The sequence below is a fragment of the Pan paniscus genome, chromosome 7, assembly GCF_029289425.2.
Source record: "Pan paniscus chromosome 7, NHGRI_mPanPan1-v2.0_pri, whole genome shotgun sequence".
Classification (NCBI taxonomy): Eukaryota; Metazoa; Chordata; class Mammalia; order Primates; family Hominidae; genus Pan; species Pan paniscus.
The window spans coordinates 17,012,960-17,039,069 of NC_073256.2; the positions used below are offsets into that span (position 1 = coordinate 17,012,960).

Below are 26,110 nucleotides of genomic sequence, written 5' to 3' on the forward strand. Positions count from 1 at the left end.
TGCAGTGGTGTGATCTCGGCTCACTGTAACCTCTATCCCTAAGGTTCAAGCGATTCTCCTGCCTCAGACTCCCGAGAAGGTGGGATTACAGGTGCCTGCCACCACACCCGGCTAATTTTTTTATTTTTAGTAGAGATGGGGTTTCGCCGCGTTGGCCAAGCTGGTCTTGAACTCGTGACCTCAGGTGAGCCACCTGCCTTGGCCTCCCAAAGTGCTGGGATTATAGGCTTGAGCCACCACGCCCGACCTCTTCACATATATTTGATTTAAAAAAAATCTTGGAGACAGGGAAAGAAAAGAGGAGCCGATGAACAAAAAGAGAAAGGACGCAAATCAACAACCCCAAACGCCGCAGCCGCCACAATCGCTGTGGCCACTAGGTGGCGGGCTTGTTCCGCATTTCAGGCTGTGCGGCTCCTGCCCGGTGGGCGAGGCCTGGTCTGCAGGATTTCCAGGCTTTCTGTCCTGAGCCTCCTGCTTGAATTATGCCTATGACTTTTAACACACGCAACTCCGTCCAGGGAGGTGAAGAGCGAAGAGTGTATTTTGCTTTGCTGAGTAGCCCGACGTGCATTAGGAATGAAACCCAGATATTCGTCGTCCATTTATTTTGAAGTACTTGGGTGTTTGAGGAGGGGAGACATGTCATATTTAATATATATATTTTTTGCTTTCTGAGTAATTAGTAATGAACACTGCCCCCCACCCCCTTTATGTAGTTATTTAATTGAGTTTTCATGAAAGAACCTTTTCTCTGATAAAGTTTAAACCCAATTAAGTATTTCAAAGTGTTGTGGGTAACCAGTGCTTCCAAGGCATTTTTCCCACTCATCTCACGGATGCCAGCTTCGCATTGACAGTATTTGGAATGGTCAGCCTTTAGCAGCGTGTGGGAAAGGTGCGGTGGCTTCATTCTGTTATTGTCTATAACTCCTCAGTGAAAACAGGTGACTTGTTCTTAATGAATGTTTCTTTCCCTTTTGTCAGACAATAAAAATGAAAGAAAATGTTGACTTCGTATTTGTGAAAGCAGAAGCTTACCAAAATCATCAGCAGGACACATGGAAGGGGAGGGTGAATTAGGGTAAAATTACTATACCAAATTATACTTCTGTCATTGCTTTTATACATATGCTGTAAGCTGGTTGGCTCAGGAAAAAACCCACAGAATCAGTAAGTCTTAAGAAAGTTGTACCTTTAGCCCCTTCTGCCTTAGTTCTGGAGCCCTCTGGTCAGGATCTGCCCCAGGCCCCAATATGTGGTCTGTGGTCACATTCAGGACCCCTGCCTCAGTGGCCCCTCGACATCACCATCACCTGGCAGGAGCTGCCAGGAATGCCAATGAGTCATCGGTGCTGGAAGGCTTTTCTCCAGAGCCGACTTGCCTGACTTCTGTTTATATTTCCTCGGCCACAGGAAGTGACATGGCCAAGTCCAACCTCCAGCTGGTGGTAGGTGCAGCTCTACCAGATTCCCAGGTCAGGAAAAGCTAGAAGGCTGCTGGGTTGCAGTGAAGACCCGATCTCGGGCGTTAGAGACCAGTGTCCCATTTCCTTCTGTAATACACAGCAGCAGGGACCGCCTGCCACGCTCCCCTCTCTAGGGCACAGCAGCTGCGTCTGGGAAGGTTGTGAGACTGTCCTATGCCAGCTGCCACCAACAACGGCAGTGCAGGTTGAGGCAGTTCCCCATGGCCAGCGGCTCCCCGGGATCAAGGCTGGGGGGTCCCCAAATGTCTTGCAGAGCTCTCTGACTTAAGCAGCTGCCTTAAGTGTTGTTTTTCAAGCTGTAAGTAGCCAAGTGCTAGTGGGTGGGGAGGTCTGTTGAGTGGGTCACGACCAGCCTCAAAGACACCAGGTGGCATTCTGTGTGGGAGGAGTGAGTGCTGTTCTGCCGAGCAGTATTCTGATGTACAAGATCACCGAAGGAAATGCATTTCCTACCAGGGATTGAGGTCAACACAATTGAAAGCCGCTGGCCAGCTACAGCTCAGCAGTACTCGGCGATACTCAGAGCTGTTTTTGAAATGCAACATGTAATTCTTTCTCTGCAGAGCTTGGTAAGTCTTAGGAATGTTACCTGGTTCTGCCAATAAAGAGCTTTTCGTAGGAACCTTTCAAAGTCCCCAGAATTACATTAGGAAAGAGTATTACACGGATGACATCCCATGTGCCTCCTTGAAAGATACCAACGTAATTACGCTTTTCTCCCTGAGCTTACCACAGCAGTAACAATAATAGTAAACAACATTCACTTATTTAGCGTTTACTATATATTAGGCATTTTGCTAAGTGCCAGACCCTATATTAAATGCTAATAAACACTGTTGTATTAACCTCCACAATCGTAAGAGGCAGAAACGGAGCATATTTTGAGGGGTCCAGTGAAGAATGGAAATGAGGGTCCCCTTGTTCAAAAATTATTAAGAATTTCTAGATGGGGAAAGCAGAACATTAAATCAAGTATGGGTCTTTGCCAGTGAGTAGGGGGCCCTATGAGATGGCACAGATTTCAGGCTCATGAAGCCAGTCAGCCCAGCCAGTAGCAATAAACTACATTTTGCAGTGATGAAGTGGAGCTGATCAGGGTCAGCAGCTGGTTGGAGGTTGCACGTCTAACTTTGGTGGAACTGAGACCTGAACCCTGGCCACCTCACTCATCAACTCTCTTCTGTTATATCCACCAAAAGCTTCTGGTGTCCCAGCAGGTCACTCGCTGGGAGCCCCACGTTCCGTGGGCACCTTCACATTTTTATAATCAGCTCCTGGTCTATTTGAACTCACCATCCCAGGGGTTTTGCACATCAGATGTGGTTGGATTGCCATTATACATAATGGTTAGTGTTATCCTTGTCTCATTGTGAAATTGTGCTGAAATGGAGTAATTATGTTGGCCTTGACTTCAACTCTTCAGTAGAGACAACAATTTTTACTTATCTCTATCCAAGCACTTTTCTTATAGTAGGAGTGTATTAAGTGTTTGTTGAATTATTCTGTAAATGTCCACTTTGTGTTAATTCTAGGGCAAAAGTTCCTCTCAGAAGCCCGTACCTCTTTGAGCCTCACTACTTGAGTATTCAAAGCTGGAGGACAGAAATGTTGGTGTTTGATACGTCTCTGCGAGCAACAACTTCTCCGCAGCCTTGTGCTGAGGAAGGAACAATTTAGAGCCTCCTCTGCCCGCTGATCCTTGCCTGCTGAAGACATCAAGTCTCTAAGGGCTACATTGACACTATCTGCAAGTAGCCAGCATTTACCATGTTTCTTTAAACTGATTTTGTAGTGATGTGGCTAAATTAATATGTTCTACAAGGAGGCCTGGCACAGTGGCTCACAACTGTAATCCCAGCACTTTGGGAGGCCGAGGTGGGTGGATCACGAGGTCAAGAGATCGAGACCATCCTGGCCAACATGGTGAAACCCCATCTCTATTAAAAATACAAAAATTAGCTGGGCATGGTGATGGGTGCCTGTAGTCCCAGCTGCTCGGGAGGCTGAGGCAGAAGAACCTCTTGAATCCAGGAGGCAGAGGTTGCAGTGAGCCGAGATTGCGTCACTGCACTCCAGCCTGGCAACAGAGCAAGACTCCATCTCAAAAATAAATAAATAAATAAAAATAAAAAAATCAAACTCTTCTATAAAGAAACAGAAAACAGAAACCAGCTACAGCAGAAACGTTCAGAGTCTCAAGCAGATCTCTGGTGTTAGGATTCATGACTTGTACAATTGCCACAGAGGAACTGTCTCTCCTCTGAAACAGTGGAAATCACAATAAATGCATCATAATTGTAACACGCTTAAATGCTGATGTGCAAAGAAACGCTGTCAGAATACCAATGTTTCTGACATTTGAATCATCCCCATTCTGAGTGGTGTGAGATGGTATCTCATTGTGGTTTGGATTTGCACTTCTCTAATGATCATTGATCTTGAGCTTTTTTCCATATGTTTGTTGGCCGCATAAATGTCTTCTTTTGAGAAGGCTCTGTTCATGTCCTTTGCTCACTTTTTGATGGGGTTGTTTGTTTTTTTCTTGTAAATTTGTTTAAGTTCCTTGTAGATTCTGGATATTAGACTTTGTCAGATGGCTAGATTGCAAGATTTTTCTCCCATTCTGTAGGTTGCCTGCTCTCTCATAAGTGGGAGTTGAACAATGAGAACACATGGACACAGGGAGGGGAACACCACACACTAGGGCCTGTTGGGGGTGGGGGACAAGGGGAGGCAGAGCATTAGGGCAAATACCTGATGCATGTGGGGCTTAAAACCTAGATGACAGGTTGGTAGGTGCAGCAAACCACCATGGCACATGTATACCTATGGAACAAACCTGCACGTTCTGCACACGTATCCTGGAATTTAAAGTAAAAAAAAAATTTAAAGAATACCATTGTTCTTATCCAAATTAATTTTTATGCATCTGCCTCTGAGAGGATGCAGAGAGGCCACAAAGTATCCTTACCACTCGCCCCTCCCATCCTGCAACCAAGCCCCTGAACGAGTGGACTTGTCAGATTTAGGACTAAGGAAGGCTTTGGTTGACCTGTTATTTTATAAATAGGAAACAGGTTGAGGGCTCACAGCTAGTTACTGAGCAGCAAATCAGGATGGAAAATCATGTGTCCTGCAGTCTAGTTTAGTAGATGTGTTTCTTGATTGAAGTGGCTCACATTTGGTCTCTGATACAAATAAATAAATAACATTAAATGCCAAGGACAGTGGGAGAATGTGATAAGCTGTTTACATGCTATTTACTAAAGTATTTTGTCCAAACCATAATAAGTTTACTTATTGATATGATTTGGCTCTGTGTCCCCACCCAGGTTTCATGTTGTACTGTAAATACCAACATTGATGGGGGACCTGGTGGGAGGTGATTGGGTCATGGGGTGGATTTTCCCCTTGCTGTTCTCGTGATAGTGACTGAGTTCTCATGAGATCTGGTTGTTTAAAAGTGTGTAGCTGGCCAGGCAAGGTGGCTCATGTCTGTAATCGCAGCACTTTGGGAAGCCAAGGCAGGTGCATCAGTTTAGGCTAGGAGTTCAAGACCAGCTCGGCCAACATGGCAAAACTGTCTCTACTAAAAATACAAAAAAAAAAAAAATTAGCGAGGCATGGTGGCATGCACCTGTGATCCCAAGCTACTCAGGGGTCTGAGGCACGAGAAACACTTGAACCCGGGGGGCAGAGGTTGCAGTGAGCCAAGGTGGCATCACTGCACTCCAGTCTGGGTGACAGAGTGAGACTGTGTCTCCAACAATAATAATAATATTAATAAATAAATGCGAGTGTGTACCATGTCCCCCTTCGCTCGCTCTCCTGCTCCACGAAGGGAAGATGTACCTGCTTCCTCTCCACCTTCCGCCATGGCTGAACATTTCCTAAGGCCTCCCCAGCCATGCTGGCTGTGGGGAACTATGAGTCAATTAAACTTGTTTTTTTTTTTCATAAACTCCTCAGTCTCCGGTGGTTCTTTATTGCAGTGTGAGAATGGACTAATACTCTTAACAGGGACATTTTTATAAACAGGCCATGTGAGGACACAGCACCCCATTCCTGGGCTGTGTCATCTTAGAGCAGGGTGGTCTCTCTGAAGGCCGGGCTGTCTGCAGAGTGCGTGACATCCATCTGCATCCATCTCCTTCCCAGGGACAGCCTTTGGTTCAGTTCTTCATGTGGTCACCAAGGAGCAAAGCTCAGAGACAAAAGGCATTCTGCCCAGACAGCCCCAGGCCTTATCATCCATCTCCTGCAGACCAGAAACCAGTGCTTGTTAGCCTGGCCACCCCAGACAGCAGACAGGGTATCCCGCAGGTGCTTCTGCACGTGGCCAGAGACTCTGCCTCCCCTGCTCACCTGTTGGTTCTGAGGAGAAGATGGGAACCAGGCTGGTTTTTCCCAGGGCAGGTTCGATGTGTGAATCCCCCACTGTGTGGTGAAAGCCACAGGCTCTCTGTCCTGTTTGCTTTCTAAACTGAAGTAAATAACTCAGGTCCTTAATTTTTCATTTTTGTGGTTAATCCTGTTTTCAGACATATCACAGACATGGATGAAAGTTCATGTTTCTCAGACATCAAGTTAAAAACCAATAGTGACCACAGTCATGAAAGAACATTCAGCCTGAGACAAAAGGGGTTAACGCACAGGGAAGATAACGACAGTGAGACCCGCCAGCTGCAGTCCGGGTAGGAGAGGGCTGGTGATAGGGGTGGGAGGGGGTGGTGATAGGGGTGGGAGGGGGTGGTGACAGGGGTGGGAGGGGGTGGTGACGGGGGGGGGTGGGACGGGTGGTGATGGGGGGGAGGGGGTGGTGAAAGGGGTGGGAGGTGGTGGTGATGGGGTGGGTGGGGTGGTGATAAGAGTGGGAGGGGTGGTGATAAGGGTGGGAGGTGGTGGTGACGGGGTGGGAGGGGGTGGTGATGGGGGTGGGAGGTGGTGGTGATAAGGGTGGGAGGGGTGGTGATAAGGGTGGGAGGGGTGGTGATAAGGGTGGGAGGTGGTGGTGACGGGGTGGGAGGGGGTGGTGATGGGGGTGGGAGACACTTGGTGATGGGGTGGGAGAGGGGTGATGATACATACAGGCCCAGTGCTGAGCCTCAGGGAATGTCCGGGGCCTGAGGAACTGAGGGCAAAACCACTGTGCTGTCAACGAGGAGGTTTCCTGTTGGAAGCCTTGGCTTTGAATACGGACTGTTTTGTCAATATTCTAGTGAACCAGGCAAGTGTGTCCAATATCTGTAAAACTCAGCTTCCTCGTTTGTAAAAGGAAGACGGTATTTCTGACAGAGTAGTTGAGAAGATTGAGAACCACGCACACATGGTACTGGGCGACATGCTTGCTGCTCCACCTGAGCGTGGCGGTTTGCTCTGATCTGGTATGGGCACCCGTGTGCTTCCCGGATCAGCCACTCTTGCCAATGTCCCTGTCTGCTCAGTAGCCAAGGAGCACTGTCCTCAGGTGTGGGGCAGAACCTCCCTTAGGGTGGGGTGGCGTGATTTATGGCAAACCCAAGATCCCAGGTAGAGCTGGCCCTGAGCTCCCGCTGCACAGGGAGCAGGTGGCCTGTGGGAGAGCTCACTGCTGGGGAGGGCGTCTGTGCAGGATGAATGGGAGCTTCTGAGGCTGAGGCCCCCGGAGCAGAAGTCCGGACCTGAAGACATCGGTAAATACCTCTGACGCTAACCCCAGTCAGCTCCAACTTTTCGGTGGATGCTTCCATGGGGATTCCTTTTATGTTTACAGCACGTTACATTTTCTGTTGTGGACACTAATATGGTTCTGACAGCGTAGAGGCACTGGTTGCATTATTTTCGCCAAGCACGGGCAGTAGATGTTCGTAGACGGTGGCAACAAGGGCTGTTTCAATGGGCATCTTACTGCTGAGAGACTCATTTTATTTACTGTAAGCGATAAAAATTACACTTCTAATCTCACACACTACTCAGATTTCGGTAGGCCCCAGTAGCAAGTTGATGTGGGGCCTTGGGAAAGTCTCCCAAAAAGAACAAAACATCACATTCCATGGGCGTGGTTTCTCGGGTACACAGAGCCCTGATGCCAGGACACTCCCTCTGAGTCCCAGCGTGCAAAGAGAACCCTCCCGTGGATGGGTACCAGCTCTCCCTCTCTTCCTCTTCTGTACAAAACAGGGAGCCTCAGGCACCTGCCACTGGGTTCCAGGTCATCCCAGCACGGGCCTGTGGGCCCGGACGTGCTGTCAAAATGTTGCTCAGGGCCGTTCTCTGCTGGTTCCGCTCCTAAGCCGAATGTTGGTTGTGGGCTCCTGTGCTCTCCTGGTTACATCCTGAGCCCAGGACAACCTGCCCCCCAAATCCCCCACCACTGGGTTCTACTTCCTTGCAGGCTGGTTTGCATGTCTCATTAGGAATAAGGCCACTCTGTGCTATTAATTTTACTTGCTTTTCCCGGCAGAGCCTTTGACACAGGAGTTGGTCGTGAGTCAGTGGAAATTATGGAATTTGACTGACAAAGCTGAAGTCTACTCAGACTATGCTTTCCTTCCCCAAATTCCCTTGTTGTTTAACCAAGCCTCAACTCTAGTTTTTAGCTGGACCACACTGAGGCTTCTCTTATTTCCTGAAGTCTTACAAATACATCCCTGAGATCAGGAGTTCTCAAATGAGAATCCTGAGACTCTCTGCAAAATAAAAATTAACAACAAAGATTTTCTTTCAAAAATTTGTGTTTTCATTTCAGTGAGAGTCCAATAAAATTGCTTTCACCAGTCATGAAGGCTAATCACTTTGCAAGAGGTAATTTGCAATGCACATGCACCTATTTTCCCCCTCTGGATGTATTTTTAGCTTCTCAGGTCAGTGTTCCTCAAACTGGAACCTAAAAATATATTCTCAGAATAACATATTTTCCATCAAAGTGGCCTCTGCATTGCTCAGGTTTGAGAGACTGGACTTCTGAGAGGGGCTGGCATTGCCAGTTCATAGGTATTGCCTGACGTGGGGATTTAGAACGTGTAGGGAGCCAGGCCCTCCCTGCAGGGTGTCCCCATGTACCTCCCCTCTGCTTTAGTGGCACTGGGAGGCTCTTGAGGGGAAGGTGCCAGGGTTGCTCTGCATCTCCCTTGGAGTGTGGCCTCAGCCCTGAGAGATGGTTCTCCTGGTTCTCTGGATGCGGTCGAAGGTCTGGTTGTTTATTCTCAAAGTCTGGCGTGTTTGAATCACATCATTCTTCCCCAGTTCCACTCTCAGACGGTGAAGTGCTTCTTCCAGTATGTGTGGGCCAAGGTGCAAGTGCCAGTTGTGTGACTGCAACACAGAGTCCTGTGGACTGGGCTATGATAGACAGAGATGGCAACCTTAGGTTGATGAGTGTCCTTCTGGAAGCCTCTGGTGGTATAAAGTGTCATAAGGAAGGGATGGTGAGTCCTGGTGACTGTCACCTTGGGTGACTCTCCATGTTTTCCCTTCTCTCCTGGCTCACTCCTGCTCACCTCTTGGGGGACAATAGGGTTATAATTTCCTCCAGGAAGCTAGGCTAGGAGGGATAGATGTACTAGTCAGGGTTTTCCAGAGAAATAGAGCCATTAGGACCAATAGTGAGACATAGAAAGAGGTTTATTATGGGAATTGGCTTATGCGATCACGGTGGCTGAGAAGTCCCACAGTCTGTACGGTGGGGACCCTGGAATGTCGCTGGTGTAATTCCCCAAACTGAAGACCTGAGCACTAGGGGCCAGTGTCCACGATCAGGGGAAGGTGGATGCTCCAACTCCAGGAGGAGGAGCCAGGGGAAGGTGGATGCCCCAACTCCAGGAGGAGGAGCCAGGAGAAGGTGGATACCCCAACTCCAGGATGAGGAACCAGGGGAAGGGGGATGCCACAACTCCAGGAGCAGGAGCCAGGGGAAGGTGGATGTCCCAACTCCAAGAGGAGCAAGTTTACTCTTTGGGTACCTTTTTGTCCCATCTGAGTCCTCAATGAATTGGATGGAGTCCACCCACTCTGGGGAGGGGGATCGTCCTTACTCCGTCCACTGAATCTAATGCTCACCTCTTCCAGAAACTCCTTCACAGATACTCACAGAAATTCAGGTGTGCCAGCAACCTGGGCCTCTCCTAGCCCAGTCCTGTGGACAGGTTGAAATTAACCATCTCAGCAGGTATGGCCTCTTCTGCATCACGGGGTGCACCTCTATCACCGTGCGAAAAACAGATGCTTCATGGCAGGCAGTGTCCATTCCTTTGGGTGCGGGGAAAGCTCCTGTTCGTCTCCAAAACTTCATGCCAGGTCAGCGACTTCTGCAGGACTCAGTCCCGGGCCTGGCATGGTGCTGGGTGCCAGGCTGTGATGATCCATATGCTCACAGTAAATGTAATATCAAGGAGGATAAAATTAGCCAAGTAGGTTACGGCCATAGGGAAATTACTTGTTTTTTGCTCAATTTTGATGGAGACTGACAATTATCAATGGTCAATTTTTCTCATTTTCTATGAGTTTCTTCCACAAACTCTTATGATGCCCTGCCCGCTTACACAGTATCACTGCCGTCTCCCCAGTTTGCTGCCCTGAACTCAGGTGAGAGCGCACACTAGGCTTTATACCTGCTGGAGCCATTCTTCTCTTCTTTCTGTTTGGAGCATCCTGAGTGTGTTTCTGGATATGTGCACACACACACGCACACATACATGGGTGCCCATGAACAGGACTCTTGCACCCCCCAGACCCCGGCGTCAGGTGTCAGGGGGAGTGGCTGGTGCTGGGGCTCAGGGAAGGATCAATGAATGCAAATAAGGACGTAGGTGCCTGGATTCGGCTGTGACTGGAGCTATGGGGAACCGTCTGTCGAGTGTTTTCTCAACCTTGAGTGCAGTGGGGCTGCATTAACGATGGAAAGAAAGGCGCTGCCACAGGGTGAGGCGGGTCCATCCCTACCCGAGTGGCTGTGTCTGACCGCTACCTGGGGAACCTGCAGAAGGTTGGCACCCTGCTCTGGCCTTGTGAATCGGGAGCTGCCATCGGCTGAATCAGGTGGTTTAGAAGAAGGCCCGGTCTGCGAGGCCTGTGAAAACTGTGATGAATGACACCCGCAGCAAGCCAGTGTTTACTTGGTAAGGCAACTCATGCTTCTGTTTCCAAGTGCAAGCATTGGTAACGGAAGTGTCATCTTCAAGATCACAGGGCGGAGAGAGCGCTGCCCTGATTTTCTTCGCCTTTGTGATCATCAGGCTCTGAAGTTGAGGATGAGTCTGGAGAGCACTTCTGGGGTCTCTGCAGCTATTCCAGGAGGGCTGTCTGCCCGGGTGAAGACACTTCGTCTCAGCTGTTGTTTTAGGACCGTGGGCCCTGGGGCCCAGGACAGCAGGCAGGCGGGTCCCAGTCTCCTTCTGATGGCTCCATCTGCACTCGGTAATTATTTTTGACACGAGGACATTTATCAGTGAGGGTGAGCTGTTTGGAATGCCTGGAGTGCTCCCAAAAAGGAGTATTAGAACAGCTCAATCCCACTAAAAACAAACAAACAAACAAAAAAACACCAAAACTGCTAAGTGGGCTTTAGGACTAACAGCCAGATCCCAGCTACTAGAGTGAATTTAAAGAGTAATAGTTAACCTAACAATTAAGGGAATATATTTGGCCACCTTCTCCCTGAGTGGACGCAGTGAGTGGATTTGGTTGTGAAGAAGGCAGACGTTGCCTTTCTTATTGAAAAGATGGGTTCATGCAGCAGAGAAAGTAAGCTGGCAGGGATGGGTTTTTTCTGCTCAGGTAGCAGCGAGAGTGGCAAAGCGATCTGTTTAAACACCGACCTTCTGTGTTTTCCTTGAAACAGAAACAGAATTTTAACACTGGCCTAAATGATGGTGAGAAATGAACTCCTGGTTGCCGACCAAACTTCCCCTTCTCATCCCGACGACGCGGGACCTAGGGTAGACGGTCCCAATGCCGACGTAAGTTCCACAGTTCATTCCTTTCCACGAGGATGCAGTGCCAACCCAGGAAGCCTTTATGGAGTGCCTGGGAGGTGCCCGGCCCTGGGCTTGGTGCAGGGGTGGGCACTGGTGACAGACAGGAAGGTCACTGTAAGGGGCACACAGGGCCTTTATATTATGTGGAAAGACACACGCCCATGAGTCTCCCAGAAATAGCACATCAGGTACTGCAATGCATGACAGCTTGAACCCGCAAAGCTGCAGTGAGCCAGAGAAGCCGGGCAGAGATGGTGTCGGTGAGACCCTCAGGGAAATGCAGATGCAAGCCCGGCCCTCAAGTGTGGGTAGCTGTGGAGAGGCAGAGAAGGAGAGGACCCGCTGTGAGCATTCCAAGGCCAGCACAGTCACATCCAAAGCAGGAGGCAGAGGTGAAGTCACCAGTGTCTCTAAGGGAGAGATACAGAATTTTCTTCACACGTCAAAGTTAGGTTCTAGTATCAGAGCCCTGCTCATCCCCCTCTTACTCTCATCCGGCCACATCTCCGCGGCTTCCGCCTCTTCTATGGTCCCCGTGTTCATCTGGGATGCTGCCCTCGTGGCAGAAGATCACTTGCTGGGCGCTCCCAGCCTGGGCTCTTTAAGATTCGAGGACACCCTTGGGACCCATGGGAAATGGGGCAGAGGCACACAGGGAGGCCCCCATGTATTTTGTCTAAATATTTTAGAGGTTATCGCTAAGTCAGTAACTGCTGCATGTGTTCCAGCCCCTCAGCTTGACAAACATACATGCAGGAATACAGACCACGGGCGTTGGTGGGCAGCAGCTCACATCTGGGTCCTGTTTGTGCAGAGCCCATGCTCAGCCACGTACGTGCTGGCTGCTTTCATGCCACAAGTCCAAGTTAGGAGCTGAGACAGAGGCTGTGTGGCCCACAAACTGAACCTATCTACTATCGGGTGCTTTACGCAGAGTCTGCCAACCCCTGAACTAGATTGGTCTGCATTTAGAATCCTTATTTTCTTAGAGTTCCATGCCATGGAGCATGGGGAGGGCGGGCCCCCAGCAGGGACCTTCCCCTTTCCCATCCTGCCCATTACCAGGTCCCCAATCAGGAACCGCCCCGTGTATGCGTGTAGCCACCCAATCCAAGACCATGCGCCCAAGCTCCATCACACCTTTCTATAGACTGCTGAGCCCGGCCAGCTCTTAGGCCTAAGGCCTGCTGTGGTGAAGCCAGGTTCATGGGAGAGGCCCAGGTGAGCCTGGGTCAGACGTGGGCCACCTGGGTGATAAGGGCTAGGGGCTGGTGTGTGTGTGAATAGCACACACAATCACACAGTGTACATGGAAGGGGCTCAGCTTCCAGGTGGGGGCTTGCCTTTGCCCTGTAGGAGCAGTAGGAGGACCAGCACAGGAGCTTGCAAGCAAGAGCCCAGAGCAAGAGCCCCTCTCCCCTGGTGTCCAAGGATGGTTCTGCTGACCCAAGGGAGGAACACAAGAAGGGAAGCTTGAGATGCTACAAACAACAAAATGGCACCCTCTGTGCAAATCCTGGTGAGTGCACTTGTGGGTGCTGCAGCCACAGGCTCTGGCAGACACCCCTGCCTGGGCGAGCCATCCAGTCCTTCTCTTGCTGTTGGGGCCTGGATGCTCCAGCAGGGGCATTGGGCTGGGGTGACTCTTCTTTGCTCTGACTTGATGTGAGCCCAGTGGCTGCTTTGGAAGTGTCACCCTCAGGGGGTTTTGGTTGGCCTAAGAATCAATATTTCTAGGGTGTCCTGCATTGTGTGTTTTCTATTTGTAATTCTCAAGCATGGCTCCCATTTCACTTAGTATCCAAAGGAGTAAGAAATCCTCAGGTTGGATTCCATGGACGTAGGAACCCCAGTGTCTTCTGAACAGCCTTTTCCTCTTTGTGTTCCCAGCACACAAACTGTTAGAAAGATTTATGTTAGAATCCACCCAGCATCTGCTACCCAGAGCCTAATTTTGCCCTCCCTCTGAAATGAATTTTTAATTTTTAAGTCAAATACTCGCGGATGTTTGCGCTTCCCCACTTCATGCTTATTCTTCACCTGAGCCCCTGCACCTGGGGAGCAAACCCCTGTCCTGGAGGAAGCCTGATTCGCCACCTCCATTGTTAGAAAGCTCTCTCAGGCTGATGTCACCCTGTCCTGGTCCTGGAGGAAGCCTGATTCACCGCCTCCACTGTTAGAATTCTCTCTCAGGCTGATGTCACCCTGTCCTGGAGGAAGCCTGATTCGCCGCCTCCATTGTTAGAAAGCTCTCTCAGGCTGATGTCACCCTGTGCTGGACCTGGAGGAAGCCTGATTCGCCGCCTCCATTGTTAGAAAGCTCTCTCAGGCTGGCGTCACCCTGTCCTGGTCCTGGAGGAAGCCTGATTCGCCGCCTCCATTGTTAGAAAGCTCTCTCAGGCTGATGTCACCCTGTCCTGGAGGAAGCCTGATTCGCCGCCTCCATTGTTAGAAAGCTCTCTCAGGCTGATGTCACCCTGTCCTGGAGGAAGCCTGATTCGCCGCTTCCATTGTTAGAAAGCTCTCTCAGGCTGATGTCACCCTGTCCTGGACCTGGAGGAAGCCTGATTCGCCGCCTCCATTGTTAGAAATCTCTCTCAGGCTGACGTAACCCTGTCCTGGAGGGAGCGTGATTCACCGCCTCCACTGTTAGAATTCTCTCTCAGGCTGATGTCACCCTGTCCTGGACCTGGAGGAAGCCTGATTCGCCGCCTCCACTGTTAGAATTCTCTCTCAGGCTGGCGTCACCCTCTCCTGGACCTGGAGGAAGCCTGATTCGCCGCCTCCATTGTTAGAAAGCTCTCTCAGGCTGATGTCACCCTGTCCTGGTCCTGGAGGAAGCCTGATTCGCCGCCTCCATTGTTAGAAAGCTCTCTCAGGCTGACGTCACCCTGTCCTGGACCTGGAGGAAGCCTGATTCGCCGCCTCCACTGTTAGAATTCTCTCTCAGGCTGAGGTAAGATTGACTTCCCTGCCGCTTCTCCCTGGAGACCCTAGTTCTGCTCTTTGAAGCCAAGCAAGATTACTCTTTATAGGGCAGCTTTGCCTGTATTTGTAGATAGCTTTTACACATATTTGCTCCCAAATCAACAAGGTTTTCCCCAGGTACCACCTGGACTATTCTTCTGTCAGCATTTCTCACGTGATACTGAATCAGGAGCCTTTACTGTCCTCACCCTCGTGTGGGTGGGAGCCTGGTTTCTCATCACTCTGGTTAGACTGTGCCTAATGTGGGGCGCTGCTTTTTAAGGACAATCAGCTCTAAGTTGAGGCTCTGATTCTTGCACGTGCTTCCAAGCACGTCTCTTCTTGCCATCTCCATTGCCGCCCCAAAGTCACTCCCCGCAGACAGGGACGGCAGCATCTCAGTCATCACTCTGCACCCTATTTGACCAGCTGGAGAGTCCTGTGTCTTCACACAACTGTGAGAATGATCATTGGAAACTATGCATTCCATAATAGCTTTATGTTAAATTCATTTCTCATCTTTCATTGGCCCTTGGGAAGATGTCCAGATCCCTTAACATAGCTTAGGAAACCCTCTCAAACTCACGGCCCACCTTTCTCTCCAACTTCATTCCCCCAGCCCCGACGTCATCTGAGGTTCAAGTTCCGTAGTCCCTCTTGATAGCTGAGCACAGGAAGCTCAGGGCCCTGCGTTTCGGGCATTTGAAGGGCTCTGCTGGTCGTGGCTTTCCCCACCATCTCCTCCATTTCCACGCGACTTGCTCCTGCATACCTCAGCTTCAGTGCTGCTCCGAGATGCCTTTCCTAATCTCTGAACCAGGAGAGGCTTCCCACCACAAGCTCCTCTATGGGATTCTGGTTAACTACCAGTGAAACGTCCACCTTTCCAGCCCGCCTGTAAGCTAGGCCATAACAGGGGCCGTAGCCCTCCTTACAGCCGCGTTCTTGTCACCTGCGTGGTTTCCAGCGCCCAGTCGCCTCCTACGTATTTGCCTTGTGAGGGATCAATCGGTGTCGTAGAGCCATTCAGAGCTATTCCTCTATGAAGTGATTTGGATGCCATGGTGACTAAGAAGCATGCTGTGATCCCTGGGGTTTATGTAAATATTTTGTGCTCCTGAGCGTTCAAGTAGGTGGAATATCAACTTTACTAAGCCCAGGTGGTGGTGGTGTTTAAATGCGATTTCATCTTTTCTTATTTTAATTTACGAATTGCTCAGTTGATCATATTAGAAAAGGGTACCCACATTGTGCCTGCTGGAGCCATATCTTTGTAAAAATTCTCAAAGCAAAGGGAAATGTTCGAGTAAAATTATCACGTTTCCTAACAATGTCTGTTTTGACTGGAAGCTCTGATGCATCATTTTGTGTCAACCAGAATAAAAGTAATCTTTTTTTTCCTGGTGGTGCTTTATAGTTAGATTGTAGGGAATGTTCATAAAATATGCCAGCCATGCACCTTTGATTCAATATTCGTGTATTCTCCCACATACGGAATTTCAAGGCCATGTTTAAGGGGAATGAAACCAGGCCTCATAAAGAATGGCAGCTTATGCAGCTTACTTTTAAAAAGAGGCTCTGAGAAACCTTTAGCTTTTTCAAACTTCCAAATTTTAACCCCAAATCCACTAGAGCCCAAATACCCACATTTGTCTCTGAATAGTCGTTTGCTTTTGGTTAAGGATGATTACACTAGCACAATTTTTTTTTTTTTGAGATGGGGTCTTGCTGTGTTGCCCAGGCTGGAGTGCGGTGGCATGATCTCGGCTCACCACAACCTCCACCTCCTGGGTTCAACAATTCTCATGCCTCAGCCTCCTGAGTAGCTGGGACTACAGGCGAGCACCATCACGCCCAGCTAATTTTTGTATTTTTGTTACAGATGAGGTTTCACCGTATTGGCCAGGATGGTCTTGATCTCTTGACCTCGTGATCTGCCCGCCTCGGCCCAGTCACACATGTTTCCCTACGCAAGCTCCCTATTGATTGGAATGATGAATATTTCCAATGGATCGATTTTCAATGGTGGAAGAAATTTGTCACTTGCATAGGTTTGTCATTTGCCTAGGCGAAAGGTTGCCTGATCTTAGAAGCGTCATTGCTTCTTTCTGAGAGGAAATTAAATTTCAGAAAAGGCTGATACTAGATGAAGTGAGAACTGATTGAAATTATCAGTCACTCCTAATACATTTTGGGTGGACAGAGCCATATGGAGGAGCTTCTAGGCTGCACATGAGATGGACATATTCCAAAGGCCCATGTGAATATACACATCTGTATTATGGGAGGAGAAACATATGCATGCCTTAGTAAAAACTAGCCAGTAGCACAGAAGAGCCAGCTTTTAATGTGCAGAGAGCAGGGTGAGAAGCAGGAGACAGGCCCACTCTGGCTGGGTGGTTGGGAGTTGGTAAGTCCATAGGGAGGGTACATGCGGAACACCATTGAGTGCTATTAGCTTGGTGGCCTTGGGCGGCCAGAGTTGGCGTGGATGGGTAGATGACGTCAACAGAAGGAATGAATAATCCTGCTGGGAGATACTTTCTCCTCTCACGACTTTGTTCAGAGCTTGACACGAGGATTTGTGTTTGATATGAAACACCATTCAAGAGTTTTGCTCACAATTTATGCCGCATATGCAAAAACAAGCAGAAAAACAAATGAAAATACGTAACATACGATCTTCAAGAATAATTCAGATATTTAAATGAATGGGAGAGAGAATTTTGCAAGCTTAATAATAAAACAGTTTTAAAAGAAGTTTGTTTCCTGTTTTCCCTAAGCATAGTGTATGCAAGCATAAAATTTCCGTGTGCCTGTCTTGCTATCTGTCGGTGAGAGAGATATCAAGTTCCTCTCCTTTAACAGGTGGATATCAATATGTTTTTATTTATGAGTGGATTCATTTAATTCCTGGATATGATAGTTCTCATATATTTCTATAAGCCGATTTCTGTGTTATCATAAATTCTAAGTCAGCATTTCTGTACCCAAAAGAGCATTTAAAAGGTATCACAACTAATCATTCGGCTACAACCAGGGCTTTATCCGAGCTCCTGGAGACACAAACACATTGATCCTACAGAGATGCTGATTTCTCTGGTGCTGTAGGAATCACCAATGGGAAAAAACTGACTTTAAAAGTCGGTTAAGGAAGTTTAAGAGTATTATCTGGTGTGTCTGAAGTTGGAGTTATTTAGGTTTTATTTTTTCAGACACCAAATGACTCACCTACTTAGTGTTAATTTATGTTTAAAAAAATAACAATTTTCATCTCTAATTAATGCTTCCCTTAACCCAAGCTGGACATAAAGGAAGATCATCAAATAATATGTGATTTAGCTCTTGTGACACAAACATGTGAAGGTCTGGGTCATTTTGATTCTGTTAAAATGAGCTAAGCTTTTCATTTCTTTTTCCTATCAAGAAAGGCTCTTGACCGACTGTGTGGTCAGGGTAGGAGAGGCTGAGGAAGGATGGGGGCCATAACCTTGGGTTCGGTGTGAAGTCCGGGACAGCCTGGGCCTGAGGGACAGCTGCAGCCAGGTCAGGAACACGTGCTGCTCTCCTGCTTGGCCATTTTGTCATTGTTGTTCTCTGTTTTTTGTTGTCTGTGTGTTTTCTTATTTGCACTGGGCTCTATGAATATTTTTATTTTGACTTGAGTGAAACCTTGGATTCACCAAAACTTCTGACAAATCGTTCCCCTATCCTCCACCCCCCACCCCCCACCATCCCACCTGATTTGGTCAATCATCAAACATTAATTGAACATTTGCTGTGTTCCTCACCCGCTAGTATGTACAGTCATGCCTCACTTAATGACAGAGCCATGTGTTGTTAGGCATCTTAGAATCTGTGAAATTTCTTAAGTAAAATTGGAATATTGTTATGTTTGGATTAAGTATGACTGTGCTCAAGACAAACTCATCTGCTTTTCTGTCTCCATGTAGATTTTAATCTACATCTTTTGGCATGCATCGGCATATATGTACCATGCATGAGTGTGTGTGTGTATGGGTCACCGTAGTATATGGGGCTACTGTAGAATATGTGGTTTGTTGTTGACTCAAGCATTGTTATGGGGTGCATGACTGTATTTGTGGGATGTATAGTAAAGGTAGATCAAAAAAATCTACTTTGACTTTAAGACATTTAAAATATACCTTTCTTGAATTTGTCCACAATGCAAATTTAATTTCTGAAACCTGAAGATAGATAAAACTCATTTCAATTGAGATGAAAACACAATCTGAAACCTCCCTAAATTTCTTCAGGGGTAATTTAGGCTATGATTGATGAAGATTGTCATAACTGTAGCACTTTCTTGATGTGAGAATGAGTCAACCCTGAAGCCATAGGTCTTAGTCCATCCAGAATTTTGTAACAAAAATTCCACCACTGGGGCCTGTGAAACAGTAGACGCGCCTTTCCCACAGTTCTGAGGCTGGAAGCTGGAGATCCGGGTGCTGTAGGCTCTGTGTCTGCTAAGGGTTCCCTGACTCGTACATGGAGCCTGTTTGCTGCATCCTTACATGGCGGAAGGGGTGAATGAGCCCCCTTAGGCTTCATTTACGGGGTACTAAACCCATTTGAGAGGGCTCCGCCCGCATGGCCTAATCACTTCCCAAAGGCCCTACCCCTTAACACCCCTCATACCATCACTTTTCAGGTAGGAGTTTCTACATAGGAATTTTAGAAGGACACAGACATCAGACTTCACTCTATTAAATCCAGTATTTTATTCCATTAAATCTAAAAGCCGTTGGTGGTGAGATACACCACAGCTGTACACACGACTGAAAAAATGCTGCTAAAACAGTTATGACCATGCTTAATTTGTACATTTTAAAAAACTCTTTAAGACATACACAAATGTAGATTCTAATCTAACTCTGTTGGCATGTATCTGCATATATATGTTCCATATGAGTGTATGTGTGTGTGTATATATATATATATATACCTTATACATTGATAAAGGAATTCCTAAAACTTCACAGAATCTGCCTTTTCTTACACATTTTTAAATCTCGGACTCACTAATATTCATAATTTTCCACCTGTCATTATTTACTGCCATCAAGAGTATTGAAAATGCAGCGTTTGTACAAGCCTGCACTCCGGTAGTGGGTTCCAACCCGGACACTGGCTCTGCACGCTTAGTGCTGATGTTCTCTGGTAATCTTGATTTTACCAGAAGGTGTCAAGAAAAGATCCTCAGCCAGCATTCCTTCTTTCTCCCAGGGCCCTTGCATGTTGTGGGGCCTGAAGCTTCCAGGCTGTGGCTGTCCTGTTGCGTCCTGGGATGACAGGAAAGTCCTGGCTCTTTCTGTCCAGCTTGCTTCCAGTCATCCAGGTCCAAGCCATCAGAGCATATGGGATTTTATTTCAGATGACGCTTTGCCAGTCTCACGTGTCTGTCCTTCTTCCCTCAGGGTGTCTCTGGGCTCCAGGGAGCTTCTTTGCCTATGGGATTCTTGGAGGGGATCTGCTCTGTTTGTGAATTCCCACTGCCTCACGGCTGAAGTCTGACAAATAGTACCACCATCTTCCTGGAGTGACTGGGAGAGACACCTGGGATCTTGCTGGGTCAATAGTGACTGTGCAAGGCCATCCATGATAAAATGCGTTCCAACCTCAGAGACATGAAAATAAAAGTGAAAAAAAGAAAAGGCATCTTAGAATCTGTGAAATGTTGTAAGTAAAATAGGAACACGGTGGTTATGTTTGGATTAAGTACGGCTGTGCTCAAGACAAGCTCACCTGACTTCTGCCTCCCGCTTCTGCCTCCTTCGTGTGGTCTCCAGCCTGGAGCTGGATGTTGGAGTGAACATGAGTGTAAACACAGAAAGCGTCGACATGTTTTCAACAAGGAAATTCGTTTCTTTGCTCTGTGTGCTTGTGTGCCTGTCTAGGACCGTGTTGTAACTTCAGGAAAGATTAGAATCAGTGAACTCCTTCAGGGCTAGGACCAGGAATTCTGTCTGTACTCTTTTTACCTTCTTGCCATCTTTCCTCAATTATTAATACATTACTCTCGCACAAGGAGGCAAAGCTCAGAGGTGTTAGTGCTCTTTTTTTTTTAAAAAGCAACAAGTATTATAGATCTTTATTTTAGTAAAAGAAAATTGAATCTTTTGACAAGAGTTCCTATACATTCTCATTTAGTCCAAATTGTCAGCCCAGAAGCCCCAGTGAACACAACCTGAATTTCAGGCTTTATACCACACGATACAAGAACCTGCAAATAAAAGAAAAATTCAGTGACTTTAGGATTCTTCTTGCTTCTCTTTTGCATCTGAGACTTCAAGAATACAATTCAAAAATTTCTCAGCTTAAACATTACATTGATTTAAAGTTTCAGATATTTCAAAACCCTTTCTCTGGAATTGCCATATTTGGCCCAAAACCCAAGTCAAAACACCCTACAAGGGAAGAGCAGAGAGGACTTGTTACACCCATTTTTCAGATGAGAAGACTGAGGGACAGAAGAGCTGAGAAGGCACTACTGGTGCTCTGTCCTGAGTCCTGGAACTGTCCCAAGAATACGGGCCTGATGTTAGCAAGCACCTTTCCCACGACCTGGCACTACCTACCTTTCATTGCTATATGGACCAGAGTCAGAGGAAGTGTGGGGCCCAGAGAGCGTGCGGGTGACTGCGCCTGGACCCTCTGTCAGTCAAGATGTCCTTGGGTTTTCTCCTTGCTGCCCTGTTCCTTGTACAGCCACACATATCTCCAAACGAGCTGCATCGACACCTTTGTTATTATGAGGATTTGATTGTAAGTTTTCTATCAGGCTACAGAGAGCTTAATTTAATGCAATGGAGAAATCTCCAAAAATAAAGCCCTTAAGTTTTTTTTTTTTTTCTTTGGCTTTGGCCTTACAAAACCTCTCTCATCTTGATTGCCCTTTCTTGGCATAATAAATCAGATGTCCTCTTGTCCAAAAGGTGCAGTCATGGAATTGGCTACCCTAGATCTTAGCATGCTCTCATGGAATCAGCTGCCATAGATCTTAGCATTCTCTCCTGAAATTGGCTACACTAGATCTTAGCATCCTTTAAGTCTCAATTTGATTTTCTTCCTCAGCTCCTCCAGGCAGGTGTGCGGGCTCAGCCACTGCACTTTCAGTCCCCTGCATGCATATTCAAGGTGAAATATTTGGTGGGGTTTTAGGAATTCTACTCTGACTGCAGAGAGAAGTGTGGCCCATTTTGCTACAGGGTGCTAATAGACCTTTGTGATCTTTCTATGGTTTAGCCACCTAGGATGTGCAGCTTTTACTGTGATCAATGGCCTCTGAGAGTATGGAGTGGAGGACAGAAGAAAATGCAAAGCAACTGGACGTTCCAGAATGAGAAGCTGTTCCAGAATGAGGAGCTGTTCCAGAATGGGGAGCCATTCCAGAATGGGGAATCGTTTCAGAATGAGAAGCCATTCCAGGATGAGGAGCTGTTCCAGAATGGGGAGCTGTTCCAGACTGATGAGCTGCACCTTGTACCTGCCTCACACCTGATCACATAGCCTTGATGCCAGAAACCTAGAGTGCTCTATTTAGAAACGTTAGGCTGGCAGCAGGAACCCCTGAAGAAACTCAGGACGCTAGGTGCTTGAGCGCGCAGCTAACCCGCAGGAGAAACATCTCCCTTCTGCTGACCTGAGGCTTGACTCCTCTCCCACAGGAGGGGAAAAGAGGCCTCCACCCACAGTCCACTGTTATCCTAGGAGAAATCCTGTGGCCTCCTGCCCAGGAAGTGACAGAGAGAGAGAAGCTGAAGCTGCTTTAACCTTCAAGATGAACCTATTTCTTCCACGAGGTTTTCTCTTGCCTGTACACGTATCTTTAAGTCCACCAGACACATCCACGCTCTGCTCGCACAGCGTTGCCAGGGCCAGTGCCTTCTCTCCCATCCTGTGTTTGCATTTGCCATTTGGTGGGCCTGTCCTGCTGACCAGCAAGTCTCTGTACTGAATTTGGTGACTTTGATCTTATGATTCATGTTTCCCAGAGAGGTACTGTGTGTCTTTGCTATGAATAATGTGTTATTCAAGGGCTAGTTGGAAGATTGCATATATAAATTGAAAACATTTTGTCTAAAAAGGGGTGTATAGACAGACAGAAAATTTCAGCCAGAGAGAATTCTTTTTTCTTCTTGAGACAGGGTCTTGCTCTGGAGTGCAGTGGTGCTATCATAGCTAACTGCAGCCTTGACCTCTCAGGCTCAAGCAATCCTCCCGCCTCAGCCTCCCGAGTAGCTGAGACTACAGGTGTGCACCACCATGCCCATAAATTTTTTGTAAGGACAGGGTCTTGCTTAGTTGCCCAGGCTGATCTCAAACTCCTGGGCTCAAGCAGTCCTCCCTCCTCAGCCTCCCAAACTACTGGAATTACAGGCGAGAGCCACCGTACCTGGCCTTCAGAAAGAAATTGTTTAAAAACCTCCTTAAGGCAAGTGCAGAACACAAAGGAATTCAAAGAGCACCAACATGGGATTAGCGAGGGCCGGGAGCTAGGCCCGTGCCATGTATCACTGCATGTTGTGCTGTGTGAGATGACAAATCTGTCTTCCATTACTTCGTTGAGCAGTTACCCCTGAGAAGAATTATTTCCTTTTAAATAAAAAACATACCCTGTACTGGCTGCTGCATTATAGGGCATATCTTGCCTGGAAAATGGAAGTCAGGCAACATGGCTATTCTGTGGAAATGTCTGAGCACAAAGAAGAGGCAGAAGGGAATGTGGAGGCCTGAGATGTCTTGGAAATGAGCAGGAGGATGACTGCAATGGCCCTTCAGTTAGGTTCAGGCTTCTGCAGGAAGGCGGCACCCAGGAGCCCAGAGCAGGGAGACACACCGGTGTGGAAGTCCAGGTGTGCTGTGATGGAGAGGCCTCCATGTGGCCTTCCATATCCTGACAGCCCAGATGGGGCGAAGGCAGACTTCCACAGGAGTAGATGCCCAGAGGCTGCAGTGAAGAACCCTGCAGGGGACATGGCCTCTGTCCCCGGCTGCAGGGAGGAGCCCAGGCTCTGGAGTGCAAGACGGTGCCAAAGGCAGCAACCTGCAGCGCAGGGCTCCTCTCCCAGGGAGCCTCGTTTGCAAGATGCACGAGTAGTTCACAGGGCTGCTCTGACTGTGGCCACAAGGCTCTGCCCGGGCTTGGGAGGTCTTCCATGAAGGCGAGGACCAGGGCTTCTTTCTGTGCTCACATAACCCTTCCAGTCCTCAGAAAACTCAGCTGGGAGAGCGTTAGCCCTGGGGTTCTCTCTGGTCCTAGAAGCTCTTCTACAGGACTCCTCGAAACGCCCAGAGACCCTATAGACCCTGCAGCCTCTGCCCGGCATATCCATTGCATTCAGTTAGGCACAACCCAACTCGGCTCCAGTCAGCACCATTTCTTGGGATGTGCAGCATTTCTGCGCCTCTTGTGAAGACAAAGATAAATTAGACACAGACGGCATTCGAGACACGTGCCATGTTGAAGAGGAGAGGAGCACAGAAACAGCTAGCAATGGTGCCAGACAGAAAGTTGTGTGCCTGACAAGGATGAGAAATTGGGGGGATTTGAAGAGGAGACATGATTAATTCTGACCAGAGTAACAGAGAAGGCTTCATGGATGACACAGAACTTCAGAGGGAGGATTAAAGGACAAGTAAAGCAGGATTTTTTATTTTAGCAGAAGAAACAGTTGTGAATTGGAGGCAGTGGCTGAGCCGTTCCCATCGATGTCTGGAATTCCGAGAAGCTCCACTGGGGCTGCTAGCTGACGGCTGGCCCACCTGTTATCAGGGGCATTTGGACGGCTCATGTGCCACGCCAGGGACGTATCGTGCAGCACCTGCCCCCTCTGTGTTTTCCTCTCACATGGGCCAGGGGCTCTGTCCCATTAAATAACCAGAAGATTAAATGCAGACTTTACAAAGTTCCTTGTTCGGATCACTCTATGCCCACATCCTAGAAACATCTATGGAACTGAATTTTCCCACTGAAGGAAATGGCACGATTAAAAACTTTTTAGATTATATGAATAAAATGATAGGCAAGCAATCATCTAGAAAAGAAGGACACTGTGGGGAAACCTCCCCATTCTATTTTCCTCTGTAAAACAAACTGAACTCCGGTGGTTTTCAGCATTATAACATTCCTGTCCCACTGGAAATGCAGAAGACCGGGTTAAAAAAACCCTAAGTGGACCAAGCCCATTATAACATTCCTGTCCCACTGGAAATGCAGAAGACCGGGTTAAAAAATCCTAAGCGGACCAAACCCATGATAACATTCCTGTCCCACTGGAAATGCAGAAGACCGGGTTAAAAAATCGTAAGTGGACCAAGCAGAACAAACACTGCAACCCCTTTCTAAAAGCAGCCTTCATTTAGACACCAAAAGACGGGAGATACTATTTCTTTATTATTTATTTATTTATTTATTTATTTATTTATTTATTTATTTATTTATTTGAGACGGAGTCTTGCTCTATCACCCAGGCTGGAGAACAGGGGCATGATCTCGGCTCACTGCATTGCAGCCTCTGCCTCCCAGGTTCAAGTGATTTTCCTGCCTCAGCCTCACGGGTAACTGGGATGACAGGCACACTCCACCATGTCCTGCTGACTTTTATATTTTTAGTAGAGACAGGGTTTCACTATGTTGGCCAGGCTGGTCTTGAACTCCTGACCTCAGGTAATCTGCCCACCTCAGCTTCCCAAAGTGCTAGGATTACAGGTGTGAGCCATGGCGCCCAGCTGGGAGATACTATTTCTAAAGCTTACACTTTTCTGATTCCTCTCTCTATGTGTAGATCTAGATGTAGAAATAGATTGGTTGAGAGACAGAGAGGTGAACATACATAGATGATAGATGAATAAATAATAGCTATATTGATTAGGAAGATAGATGGATAGAGGATAGATAAGAACAGATGATAGGCCGGGCGTTCTGGCTCATGCCTGTATTCCCAACACTTTGGGAGGCCGAGGCAGGTGGATCACAAGGTCAGGAGTTTGAGACCAGCCTGACCAACATGGGGAAACCCCGTCTCTACTAAAAATACAAAAATTAGCTGGGCATGATGGCACGCCTGTAATCCCAGCTACCCAGGAGGCTGAGTCAGGAAAATCACTTGAACCCGGGAGGTAGAGGTTGCAGTGAGCCGAGATCGCGCCATTGCTCTCCAGCCTGGGCAACAGAGTGAGACTCCAACTCAAAATATATATATATTCCATAGATAGATAACAGACAGAAGATAGATGATAGGTTGATGATAAATGAATGATAGGCAGAGATAGATGACTGATAGATGATAGGTAGGTGATATAAAGATCCACACAGAACACTTTTGCAAATTTATGAATAAGGACTGTTTTCTTAAAAGTTCATAAGGGATCTAAGATATTTTCTCTTTGAAATAATAAGTTTCGCAGCACGAAGTTAACATTAAAACTTAAAAATGAATGTCCTTGTGAGGATGCACACGGACACAGAGGTGAAACGCAGACAGCCTCCAGGCAGACGGGCTTTCGGAAAGCCCTCCCCTCCTCAGCTGCTGGCACCCCCAGCCTCAAGTACAGAGTCCCCAAGAATTTGAAACAGGAAGACCCAGTGAGCTGTCCCTCAGCAGCGCAGGGAACACACATGCGATGTGACGGTGGAGCCTGGAGGGGCACTGCTGGGCTGTGGAAGTGGTGGGGGGT

The 26,110-nt window shown here is 47.8% G+C and overlaps 1 long non-coding RNA gene across 1 annotated transcript in view; it reads left to right on the forward strand.

Annotated features, from left to right (window-relative positions):
- Positions 1–14,345: 14,345 nt before the first annotated feature.
- Positions 14,346–26,110, forward strand: part of LOC134730949 (uncharacterized) — a 94,374-nt gene continuing 82,609 nt past the window's right edge. Inside the window, exons 1-2 of the long non-coding RNA XR_010112888.1 lie at positions 14,346–14,399; positions 19,849–24,737. This is a non-coding gene — a long non-coding RNA (uncharacterized LOC134730949). The remainder of the gene's footprint in view (positions 14,400–19,848; positions 24,738–26,110) is intronic.